This window comes from Ischnura elegans, chromosome 4 (assembly GCF_921293095.1).
Source record: "Ischnura elegans chromosome 4, ioIscEleg1.1, whole genome shotgun sequence".
In the NCBI taxonomy this organism is placed as follows: Eukaryota; Metazoa; Arthropoda; class Insecta; order Odonata; family Coenagrionidae; genus Ischnura; species Ischnura elegans.
In genome coordinates, this window is record NC_060249.1 from 68,043,892 (window position 1) to 68,056,518 (window position 12,627).

Below are 12,627 nucleotides of genomic sequence, written 5' to 3' on the forward strand. Positions count from 1 at the left end.
CGCATTCCAACATTCGGTGCCAATTTTAAATTTAATGGATCTCTGTTGGCACTGACATTTTCTTATTCTTTTTTAGTCACTGAAATATGCACTTTTAAATATCTTTATATCTATTCATTTTTGCGTTTTAATTAATAAAGTATGCAAATGAAAGAAAATCTTATGTTTTGAAATGAACGTGAATAAATCTTTGTAAAATACTTCAATTTGTAAGATGTAATGCCTTACCATACAAGCGAGGACCCAGGTTCAAATATTAGGGCAGGGTTATAAAAGGGTATGGCCGACCAGAAGTTCTTCCGACCAGATTTTCTTGTGATCAACATCCGAGACGGACATTAGGGTATAAGTATAGTGCCTCCATCCTCTCTATAAATTTTTCAATTTTACCTTACCAAAGTCCATTTAGCAGCAAATTGATTCTATTTCCGAAGGCACTTAACAAATGCACGTACTATATTGTATTTTGAAGTCCTTCAGCTATCATTTTATATTGGTGAAGAGCCACTTTCGTTTACGTGGTGCCGATATCTCGTTGTCGATATCAGCTTGATTGGAAAAAAATGAAACGATTCTACTAAATGGACTTTACTTCGGCCGAATTAATATTTTAGGCGCTCCACGTTGGCTAGTCGGCCTAGTGACCGTCGAGAACGTTAGTAAAGGCTTCCCCTAGCGCATGGGCGCGTTTCGGCATTATCGAAACTTAGTGAAACCACGAGGAAGCTGTTGGCTTTTAGGACATTCCTCATAGACTTCTTCATGAAAAATCAACAAGCAGTCCTAATTTTCGTTTGTGCATTCTATCATTCTTTCCTTCAATACATTTTATCCTTCCGCGAATTGTAGAATGAGGTTACAAAGAATGTGGAAGACAGAAGCATCGAAAGTGGCGACATTTTTAGTTACGTTAACTGTCGTATCTTGACTTCAATAATAACATTATTTGGTTGATGAATCATAAATTTATGTATTAAGTTGCCCAATTTTCATTTTTTTAATCATTATTATTATCTCATTACACATAATTTTCAAAGCGACCATTTTCTATTGTTGCAATCTCAATTTAAAAGCAATTTATAGAAAATAAAGTATGGGAAGCCAAATTATTTTTTAGATTACGTACAGTGGAGACAGAAATATTAGAGTTTTCACGGAAATGATTCGAATTTACTTTTTTTTTCGGTGGAACATCTTTAACTTAGGATACCGTAATTAGGTCATGAAAGAAAGAAGCGAGGAGGAGCTAGAGTGTTCGTCCACTTTTTTCGCCATCAGTGGGTGGATATTTGGCGAGGGAGGAGAGAGATATGGCCGATCGCTCTCTTTATTTTCCCCGGGCCGCATTGACGTCCCCATGAGATCGAAGCAACCAGCCTACGTTTGTGGAATTTTGTTTTCCCTCTGGTGTCCGAGGAGGCAACTCCGACTCGCCGAAAAAATTACCCGCGGAACGCTTACGCGGATGAGAGAAATCGATGCGATAGAAAACATTTTTTTTTTACCCGCCACTCTTTTTTTTCCCGAGCGACAAAAGAAGTACGAGGACCGAATCGATGCTGTCGCTTCTCCTACTTCTTTGTCGTCACTTTTCGGTTTACATGGCGCCTTAACCACGATCATTTTTTTCCTATTTTCCCATTGAATGATTAATAGCGTTCATAAATTATATTTAAAAAATGCGAAGGCAGTAGTAAGTAAAAGTGGGCAGAGTGGTTTGGTTCATTTCAGGATACCCAAAATATGATAAAACTATTATAATGGTAATAGACTGACATCACCTTGTGAAACACGTCATTTGGCTATTGCCATAAAAGAGAAGTATTAGCGTTTCTTATGAACTATCTGGTGAAAATTGGTGAAATAATAGGTATTTGTTTTCCCGATTTTCCCGATTTGGTCCCACCGATTAATTTCCCAATTTTAGACTTATTAATTAATTTGGAAATCGAAAGAATCGTTCTATTTAATTAGTATTGATTTAATGGATTCAATCATACTTTACTTCACATGCTACATCACTCCTTAGACATCACCTTTCTTACCACATTCTCATGGCTTTAATGTGTTTTCATCACCTATTGACTTTTTAAATAATTTTTATCGTCTGGTTTATGCCTCCTAACAGGTGCGATTTTAATGACCCGCAAATGGCATTCTTTAAACGATGCCTTGTGTGCTATCGGAAATGTAGGTGCAAGATCGCAAAGGCAAACTTTTGGCACAAGTGTCGCAAATGTCTTGGCGGTTGAAATACTAATTTATACCAGTATTGGAAAATCACTATGTACTGCGTTACAGTTTCTGACCACAAGGTGTCCGGAGGTTAAATTTTGAAGATTCAAAAACTTTTATAGTTATTAGTGGTTCTGTATTTATTAAATAACTGCTTAGAATAATGATTTCGGATATACTCATTGGATATTTAATGGCATAAAAATGAGGATGGTGACAATGCCCAGCTGCATTTTTCCTATTGCATCACAGGTGAACTCGTTCATAAACTTAATTACATTTTATAGTGAAAAGAGTAATCAAGGAATTCCATAAAAACAAAGCTATTTCCCTTAAAATTAGTGATAATTCTAACTAGATCATCTAAAATATCTTTCCGTTTTGTAAGGATTTTCATACCTTTCAGTCCTCGCAGAAACCAGAAAAACGTCACTTCTACCGCATCACCATCTGATGGTGTTATAGGAGGCAAAAGACTACTGAGATCATTTGCGCCTCGAGAAAAGGGCAGGATAGAGTTTTGAAGAGTTTCCCAATTGGGTGATAGGCGATAAGTTGCCGAGGAAACCTCATTCCATCCAAGAGGGGCTCGGGCTCTTTGAAATTTCTCCTCCGCCACTGGGTTATGAATGCGAAGTCTCAGAATCGAAAGCACCAATTCTACTTCGAACTTATTTCTTATGTGGACTATGTAAATTTTTGACTCTTTTCAACAGCCACCTCCTCCAACGACCCACGCTAAACTGTCAATCGTTATGCAGCAAGCTACGAAAATTTATTTCGAAAAAATATTTGGAATATCGTTCGGGAATTACTCTCTTCTATTCTGTAAAGTCTGCGTTCGAGTGAGCTCGAATTTAGGAAAAAAACCAATGCAATGTCCCATTATGGCCTGCAGCCAGCATTGCTTCATAAATAGCCCTATAACCAAGGAATTTACGAATGAAGCATACATTTCGAAACTTAAGCCAAATTTAAACTTAATCATGCCAGTTTTTGGTGGAAAATTAATGAATGGCTCATTTTATTATTAGTCATTCCTACCTCTATTAAGTGGTCACCTCCTAAACTGGCCACTTTTGTTCAATCCGTTCGGTGGCCCCTTACGGGAGGTTTCAAAATAATTTTGCTTCCTTTTGTTGATATCAGTCCTCTAGACCAACGCCCAAGGGCTTGCTGCACGTGGACACACTCCCTACTCCTACGCACTCGGCGCTGTTTTTCGAAGCGAGCTTTGGTTGAGCACGCGGGCGTAAAATGACATTTCCCCCTTCTTAATTCCGCAACCTGAACCTCATACCCCATCCCCTTTTTGCTCTCTCTTAATGGTTCACGGCCCGTGCGTATTTCCCATTCATTCTCCTTCCGCCACTCAACAACCACCCGGACAGCACGCCATGATCCTTTTCCTACGCTTGGAAAAGTCGTGTGACATGTCACAACCCGGTGGCTACGCTGTAGTGTAGTAGAGTGAACGTTGTTTATGGGGAAAGAGAAGAGAAAAGAATCTTTTCCTTCGTGTATTCAATCCCCCCTTTCATTATTCGTGAAGAAGAAACTGAGTCGAATAATTGGGAATCTTCTTAATACTACCTCAGCAAAGTAAGGTATTGAATCGTTGAACTCCGTTCATTATTCTTATCTCATTTCATGGCTTTTACGTATTTCTTAACGGAGTCGTGAAAATAGTGGAAGAATCACCGGAATGAGAACAATTAAGGTTTTCTAAGAGGTCACGCGCATCGGTTGAATGGTGTGGACAGCAATTCAAAGAGACCAAAGGAATTTTTTCTTTGCATTTTCTTTCTCTCTCCATCCTTTGTAAGTTCTTTAAAATTAAGAACTTTGTACACATGAGGATGTGTCACTATCGCTCTACCGGTCTATTTTTCGTAGCACATTACTTGTTTAAAGCAAGCGCTATCATATCAAAATGTTTAGGGAATATAGATAAACCCTAATCAGCAATTCTATGTACCTATCTTCTGCATCAAAATTTGACCTCAAAATTTTCTAGGCGGTTCAATTTCTATACTTGAGACAAAGGCTGACGTTGAAGAAGGTCAACTGTATATAGCCTGAATATTTTAAGACGTTAGCAGAAGTTGGGGTAAGTATAAATTTGGCAGCGACGCTGGGGTGAGCATAATTTACTCAGCGAATACTTGGTCTTGAAAAAAAGACAAAATACGACGGGTACAAAGGGAATACGCGTCATATAAACCAATATATGGTATTTAATTAATATAAAATGGTATTAAATCGAAACTTGAAGCTTATACGTGGTGGAAGGGCTCCATATTAATAATGATTAACACTAATGGTATCGTTGGAACTAGATTTAGTTTTAGCAATACGCGAACTCCTGTTTTCGGCAACTGGAGGGAAACCAGACAAATAGTATGGTATTCATGATTTGGCAATATTTTTTTGTATTTTCAATTTCTCTCTCTACAATAACCTTTATCGATTTCTGTCCACATTATTGGCATTTCCGAGAATCTCTGGATGTTTCGAAATGAGGCTTTCCCATGACACTGTTCAATATTTATTATCAATAAAGCCTAAAAAGACTTCAAGATGGCATTTATTGGCAAACGGACCATCATAAACATTCCAACTACCTTGTTGAACCATTAAACTCTCCCGTGAATCACATGAAGATGCATGAAATAAGGCTGCTGTCATGTTTAAAGATGCATTTGGCATGTGCTATTCTCGTGAGCTCATGGTTAGTTTTAGTCACCTCTCCTATCTTTAGCAGTTAAGTTTTGCGGGATTTTTAACTTGCTGATCATCATTTTTCCACTCGAAGTTATAAAATAACTTCGCAGCATTCAAGTGACAACTTGCGAAGACACCAGCGTCCTGACGTGGCCGCCCCAGTTCGCCATCGTAATTTTACCGCAGCAAATATCGGGGTTAAAATATTGGCATTCGCACCTCAATATCAATTATACCTTGCGACATGCAGGCACGAAAAATGTTTTCTATCTCCTTTCTATTCCAATATTATTTTTTACCTAATATTTAGAATGACTGTGCAGATCCATACCTGCATACATAAGTTCGGTGAATCTACTTTCAATAATTCACAGCTCTGCCTTTTTATGTTATTGTAGTTATTTCCTTGGCTTTTTGCTTGTGCTGGCATTGTACTCTAAAAGCAATTATTCTAATGGTTTTTCAGACGTGTGGTAAAAGGAGTCATGTGTGCTTTATCGACTTTTGTAGCAAACAAGCCGAGGGAACTCAAAATATTTTCAGCGCGCGAGACCACGAGTCGACTTCTGCTATCCTTATGCGCTTCCGCCAGTCATGACACTTATTGACTCAAGGGAAAGAGGAGTAAACTCGCCCCAGTGAACACATAGCGTTCTTCTATCGCCTTAGCTGGTGCTATCCACATTAGTCTGGGCCGCATTACTCTTAGAGGGCACTTTGGTGATTTGGAACTGTGTAATCCGGAGATACTCCGCAAATTTGCGTAAGAAGAAACAGTTACTTCTTGCTTTGTTCAGCTAAATACTTTCATAAATCATTTTTCTCCTGCTGATCGCTTCACTCAAACGTATTTCTTTCATTAGTACCTACTTTTAACTTCTTAAAATCTAATTAATATTTGCTTAATTAGGTTTTGAGCTATGTTCTTATTAATTATTTGCTATCCACAATTTTATGATGGCGCTTGATGAATCATGCTAATATATTCTTTCATATTATATTTTTCTCTCTACTAATACTTTAGAAGTGGCTTTCATCCTAGCTTGCAATAATCATATACTTATGCGAAAAAGTGAAAACTTGAGTGTGTGTGGCGAATCCAAGGATATCGATTAATCAAGATATTTCTCCAGTTAGGGGTTTAAGTTATAATACAGTGGTAGTTAACAACGATCAAAAATTTAACACTACGGTAATGGAATACGGTAGAATTATGTGTTGAAAACTGCGAAATCATTCTCTTTCGATGAATAACCTTGTTTACTTTCTAGACGCACCAAAGGAAGGACGATAGTTGGTTTCTAACCATATGGCCCAGATTGACAAAGATATCTCGGAAATCACGTGATCCCTTGTCTCTCTCCCACAAAAGTGCCGTGACAAAAGAAGGCCGCTGATTACTTCGTGATGTGTCGGTGCCATTGCTTGAGCTGATGCGGTCAGTTTCCATATTTTTAGCTAAAACCAATGCTCCTTAAATTAAGGACCCAATGAGGTTATCAGGATTTGAATACATTATATACAATAAAAACTTTCTTAAGCGGCCGTTGAGCGGGTAAATGCGTTATGGAGGTTATCACTGAATAGAGGTAAGAAATGTAAGGTTTTTAGAAATGAGTCGAGGCAAAGCAAGTCATTGTTAATTTCCATTAATTGCGGAACGTAAAAGTCTTTGACTTATGAGCTCTCCCTCTGGGGTATATCCCAGTGAGATGAACTCAGAATTTGGTTAAATTGTTCATTTCAATTTTAATGGCAAAGGGCATTAGAATGAAGCTACACAGATTGCTGGCCACGGAGTACTTGCTGCTAAAGAACCGACCTTTCAAAAATGGGAATGATTTGGACATTTTATTAGGGTAGAAGAGAGCAATTCTGAAACAATATTTATCAGAATTTTCTGGAATTAAAGGTCGTGGCTGATCTTGTTTAGGTAAATTTTGACTGAAAGGTGACTGCAAGCCGTCGAATAAAGGAGGGCGTTTGTGCAGGCCTCAATTATTGTTGAAGGTATGAAACCTGAGGATTGTAATGAAATGGATATGGATTCTTTCATATTTGAATAAAGAGATGGAATTTTCCAAAAAAAATAACCTTAATTCACTCCATCCTGGCGGTCATATATTAAAATTGAAACACGCGTCGAATCTGTTATTTCGTGAAAAATTGCACCTTTTTACCCCACTGTTGCATTTTTTAAGGTTTCCCACTAGGAAACTCATAGCATTTTCATTATAATAGAGGAATATTTGATTTGTCACGTGGTTTTGACGTTGGTCTCAGCTGTCGGCTATTGCGCAGACACACAGAGTGCTCTATTTCTGCGCACACCTGCTCACCTTCCTTTCCCGTTGTTCAATCCTTTCAGGCCACTTCCTAAGTCCGAAAACACACGCTCCCTCCCCTTTGAACTCACACCTGACTTTGGAAACCATCTTGAGCTGCTTCCCGTGGAACTTTCCGTAACCTGGAAGCGAGGTAAACGTCAATAATCCTTCCGCTCTCTTTCCAACCTCCCATGTTATCCTCCGTTTATAACTTTTTGCGGTCCTTGCCGGCGAAAATAATAAAAAAAATAGACCTTTGCCGGGGAGACTTCGATTCCGTGACTCCCCCATGGCTCTTTCAACTCGCTCCTCCTCCCGCTATCCTCCGTGCCTATCCTCGAGTTCGCGATTTGACCTCCCACGGTTTCGGGGGAGGACTCTTAGAGGTCACGATAAGGCCAACGCCTCCTTTCTTTACGGCCGATTGATCGGAGAAGGGCAGGTACGGATTTTTTTATGTCGCCGTAAGGTTCGCCCAGGTGACTTTTCCCCACAGATATTTCCTCTTCGCAAATAGAATTTGGCCGAATCCCGTTGATGGAGGTGATGGGAATACGATGGGGATACGATGAAGATGTTTTCTTTGGCTGTTTATTATAAGCATGACTTTCTATTATTTATCGATGGCTTGAGAGAAAATAAGTGCTCTATTTTTTAAAAGGGGTGTAAATTCCTGAACTTTAATGGTTGGCCCCGCTCTTGTGTCCATTCTGAAGATCTATCCTGTCCTGATCCTCTGGAGCCAAGTAATATTGAATAAGCAATCATTCAAAATAAATTTCTGTGGTAAATGTATTGATTTTTATTAAAATTATTTGGTGTTCGAAATAAAAGCAATACGGCTATTCGGAATAAATGAATACTATCAAATACTGTTTCTAACGTGGCGCAGCAAACATATCATTCCTTGGGTTGTATTCAAAAGTAAGCTTTGTTACAACTACTAGCAATGAGTTTTGCTTTGTGATTTACAATGCTGAATGGCGACGACGCTGGTATTGATAATGCTTAAATATGGACCTAATCCTCAATGAAAAAGAGCTTTCTTACAGATAGTGTCGTCCGCGTCGACAGCTTGGGAGCAATGTGTTCCTGTACAATTTTACGCTCTTTCTTCCGTTAGGAAAATTATAACACGCGCTAGTAGAGACGGGAACTGGTGGTTTTCATTGTGGTGTTTAGGCGATAATGAGTTTGATACTTATTTCGAATTCCTTATCATTTCAGCGACGAATTGTTTTTTCGCCCAGTCGGTGCTGGTACGAGAACGTCTGTCCACCTGAAGCTATTCTCGCAAATTGGATGGTTCCAATTAAAATTTCTAAGGATAAAATAGCTTCTAGACTTTTCAGCAATCGCACTTCGCAGCTGGAGCGCAAATTGAAAGAAAATGGGACGGCTAATTTATCGTGATGCTGGGGTAAATTGGCCTTTAATGGAATGGGCTACCTTATCATTTTCAACGTAAACATTGCAGTTCACTCCGTGGAAAAGAAACTCACGACCTGGTGGAGGAAATGTATGTATGTATCTAGCCTCTGAGACGTGCGTGACTGGAGAAACCAATTACTATTTGGCACGATTTCATCTGCAGTACGTCCGATTTGATTTGGGAAAATCCTATCTTCCCGTAGATTTGTTTTATCTATTCACGATATCCGCCCGACAATGCATCCACCTACAAGCCACGTGCTGGAGGGATCCGAAAATATACCCGCGACTCCGTGGGTTCCTTAACCGCTTATCCGTGCTGGGGTTGGCTGGTGAATTATGCCCTTCGATGTGCGGATGGGAGGGGCCTTCCCCTCCCCCTCTCCGTCCTTCACTCATGTTTCGCGTTCGCGTGCAGTCACGGCCATGGACGAGCTTGGCTATCCTCCTTTCTGTTATTCCCCCAGGTGAATTATGACAGCGCGTACGTTTCCAAGCTTCGCGAATAGAGGGATTTTTATTTTTATGGAGAGATTTGAGTTCATGTTTTCAGAAACATTTCGAAACTCATTTTACGGGTGGAGTTTTGAGAATTATATACATCCTCATCATAACAACTTTTCCCGGAATACCGCTTTGCGAGGACTGCTACAATGGTTGAGGCCGATAAAACGGTCATTTTACTCAGAGAATATATCAACATCGTTTTAAGCTTCGAATGCAGCGACAATGTTTGAAATGAAGCGAGGGCAGGAAAGTAACACGCTATGGAGTGCTGGTAATAGGAATTGATGTTTTCACTAGAAACAAAAACAAACAAACTCGTGGAGTTGGGAAGACTTTGAAATATTGCAAACGATAGTGTCCAATTCTCAGATAGTGCTGGCGATTCCCAAACGATTTTATGTCGCGTGTTATTGTTATTTTCCCTGTTGTATTAGAGATAAAGACAAGTCAAAAAGAGATTTGCTGGTGTGAAGATAGAAGGGCATTCTTAGTGAACAGAAATAAATTTTCCTAGTGTGGTGTCCAATTCTCAATTTCAGTTGCCGTTGAATTGGCAAGGAAAACTTCGGGAATTTTTGCGATATACACTGACAATGGATTTTTAAAACAGCAATTTTGTTGGAATTCTTATTTGGCTGATCAGGAGATTACTTCGTTATTTCTTTTACATTATTTCGTCAATATGGGAAGGAAGAAAATGTATTAGTTTTTACTTTATGAGTGTATTGTACCTTGTTTCTTATTTAAAACGACTTCAAATGATTTAAAAAATTATGTACTATAAATTATTAAAATACTTGGAATTACATTAAAAATATTGAATTAAGCTACTACATGATCTTTTAATGCTGAAAATATCATCTGAAAAGCTTTTAATTCTACAGAAATGAAATGATTTTATCTGGATATTGTATCAAATGAAATGATTTTATCTGGATATTGTATCAAATGAAATGATTTTATACGGATATTGTATCAAATGAAATGATTTTACACGGATATTGTTTCAATAGACGTAAATATGTAGCTGTGGTCAATGACTCATTCATTTTTCTTGTCATATTGATATTAAATTAAACAGATAATGCTATTTAGCAACAGTACTTACTAGCTAGATTTTTATTTCTCGTTTGTGATTCCCCGGAGCCAGTTCAATTTAATGAGTATTATTCAAGAGACCTTAGAATGGTTGAACAAACATGTGTTCATTAACCGCAGCTATTACCAACGACAGCGTGAGTTTCTAAATCCCATATTTTCACATTTTTCATTTCGAGTCAAATGTGACGACCCGACAGAAACAGATTTATAAAACGCGGTTTTTTGAATATCGAGACATATAACAAAATGTGTGCAACTCTGCACACGTTTTCTCGAATCGGCTGGTCATAAAAAATGTCATGCTTTAAAATTTTGATTGTTTTTCGCATTCAATTATACATGAACGCGCGTTTTCATCGGAAATCAAAAACCGTCTAGTTGTTGCAATCTAACTGCAGCTTATTGTGAAAGCCCGCCGCATCTTGCCCTAGTTTCCGTTGATTTTTCATAAGAGGGTAAAAATTTCTTGGAATTAAACCGATTTTTGAGAACGGAAAGCGTGACTGGGTGGTAATCCCGCGACATTTTCATCGAAAAGTTTTCCTCGAAAGTTTTCATCGAAAAAGCGAAAAGCGTCAATTATGAGTCATAAGATATCAAACGAATAAATTTCCGCAAACCTGAATAAAAATTAAATTAACTTAGCATGGGGCGAGGCGCATTGGCTGAGTGGCAACGGATTAGTTTTATAGATTGACGATTCCTGGGATTGAAATTCAGGTGAATTCTCTGGATATACATCTCCTGCAAATTCTCACTGACAACCAGTACTTCATGATGAATCACAGTTTATCCAAGGAAAGCATTAGTAGTTAGAATTACAAATGAGTGACTTCCATTCTTCATTCGCATTATAGTGGGTGAGCTCATGCAATGTGATTCGGGGACACAACAATCCCACTCGACCGGGTGTGCTTTCTTTTTTCGTTACTTATTACTTGCTTAAAACTGAAGATATCATCTAAAAAAGTTTAAGCTTAAGTTTTGAACAGTTAACAGTCCACGAAAAATGAAGGAGTTATCCGATCCGTAAGACATTTTAACACTAAGTCATTGACGAATACGTAATTTATTTTGAAAGAAATTTTTGCTTTTCGCCGGGGCTTTATGCAATCAAAAAAATGCTTTCCAAAAAGCAAATATTTTACGAACTCGAGTCCAACTCCGTCTGCCTTTCACACATACGAAATTTTTTAAGCTCCGACATGTCAAATCCTCCGTGAATAAGAGTGAGTGTGAGTATATACGAGAGCGCTCAATGTGGCTGCGCAGCTACTAAAATCCGAGGTAAAGATTGAATTCCCAGCTTCATTTGGTATTAAAATGAAAAATGGAAATAGTTTACAAACGGAAAACTTACTAATGACTTTTATTACAGTACTGATTCTTCACCCTTTGCATAAGAATCAAAGTGGATTGTGATAATATCTCAAATCAAAATAAGCTACATAAAAACAAAATATCGTCGGAGTACCTAATCAAATCCATCTTGTGAGCTCGGATTTTGCCATTGAAATCATACGCTGCATCAGGAAATCGTTCTTGTTTATATTTTATCTGAGGAATAGGAGTCCTGAATCCATCTGAGGGCCCTTGAATAAGCCCTTGACAGGCTGTCTGATGGACGACGCTCGTCAACCTCGAAGATTCCTTAGTAGTTGTGCAATAGTATAAAAAAATTAATGTCTTCTTTTCGCCTTTTTCACGTGAAATGATCGTTCATCTTCGCGCGGCTCCACCCTTCCGGGTGACTCGCCTTCTCCCGGAAGACGGAGAATATTTATTGCCTTTTCATTGCGCCAGCTTCACGAGGTGTCACCAATACGAGTGACCCGCTGCCACGTGCCCACGTCTCGCTCCGCTCATTTCATCGCTTTAAGTAATTTGGTTCGGAAACGAAGTTGACGTTATTTTCATAGCATTTTCAAATTTTGCTCTTATAACATTGTATTTCATCGACTGAAGTAAAAAAAAAACACCTTTAGACATTTACTCACAAGAGTCAACTCCTTATATACTCAAATATTCAAGGTAACAGCTGACTTTTTCAAGGGCGTACCAAGGATCAAAAGTAGGGGGGGGGGGAGCAAGCCATGGTTGTTCAAGTTATACGTAAGATTTAAGCATGGTAAAGGAGAATGAAGCCAACATTTTAAGGAAACTTTAACAGCTCTTTATTAGTCTTTAAAATTATTTGATTGAAAAATATTATTATCCTTAAAGACATTTGCGACTTTTGCTTCTAGGGGGGTGGGCAGCTGCCTCTCCTGCTCCTCGCTGGGTACGCCCATGCACTTTTTAT

The 12,627-nt window shown here is 38.6% G+C and overlaps 1 protein-coding gene across 2 annotated transcripts in view; it reads right to left on the bottom strand.

Annotated features, from left to right (window-relative positions):
• The window catches only part of LOC124157633 (excitatory amino acid transporter), a 168,450-nt gene that overhangs the window by 50,096 nt on the left and 105,727 nt on the right, over positions 1–12,627 (bottom strand). The window lies entirely within an intron of this gene.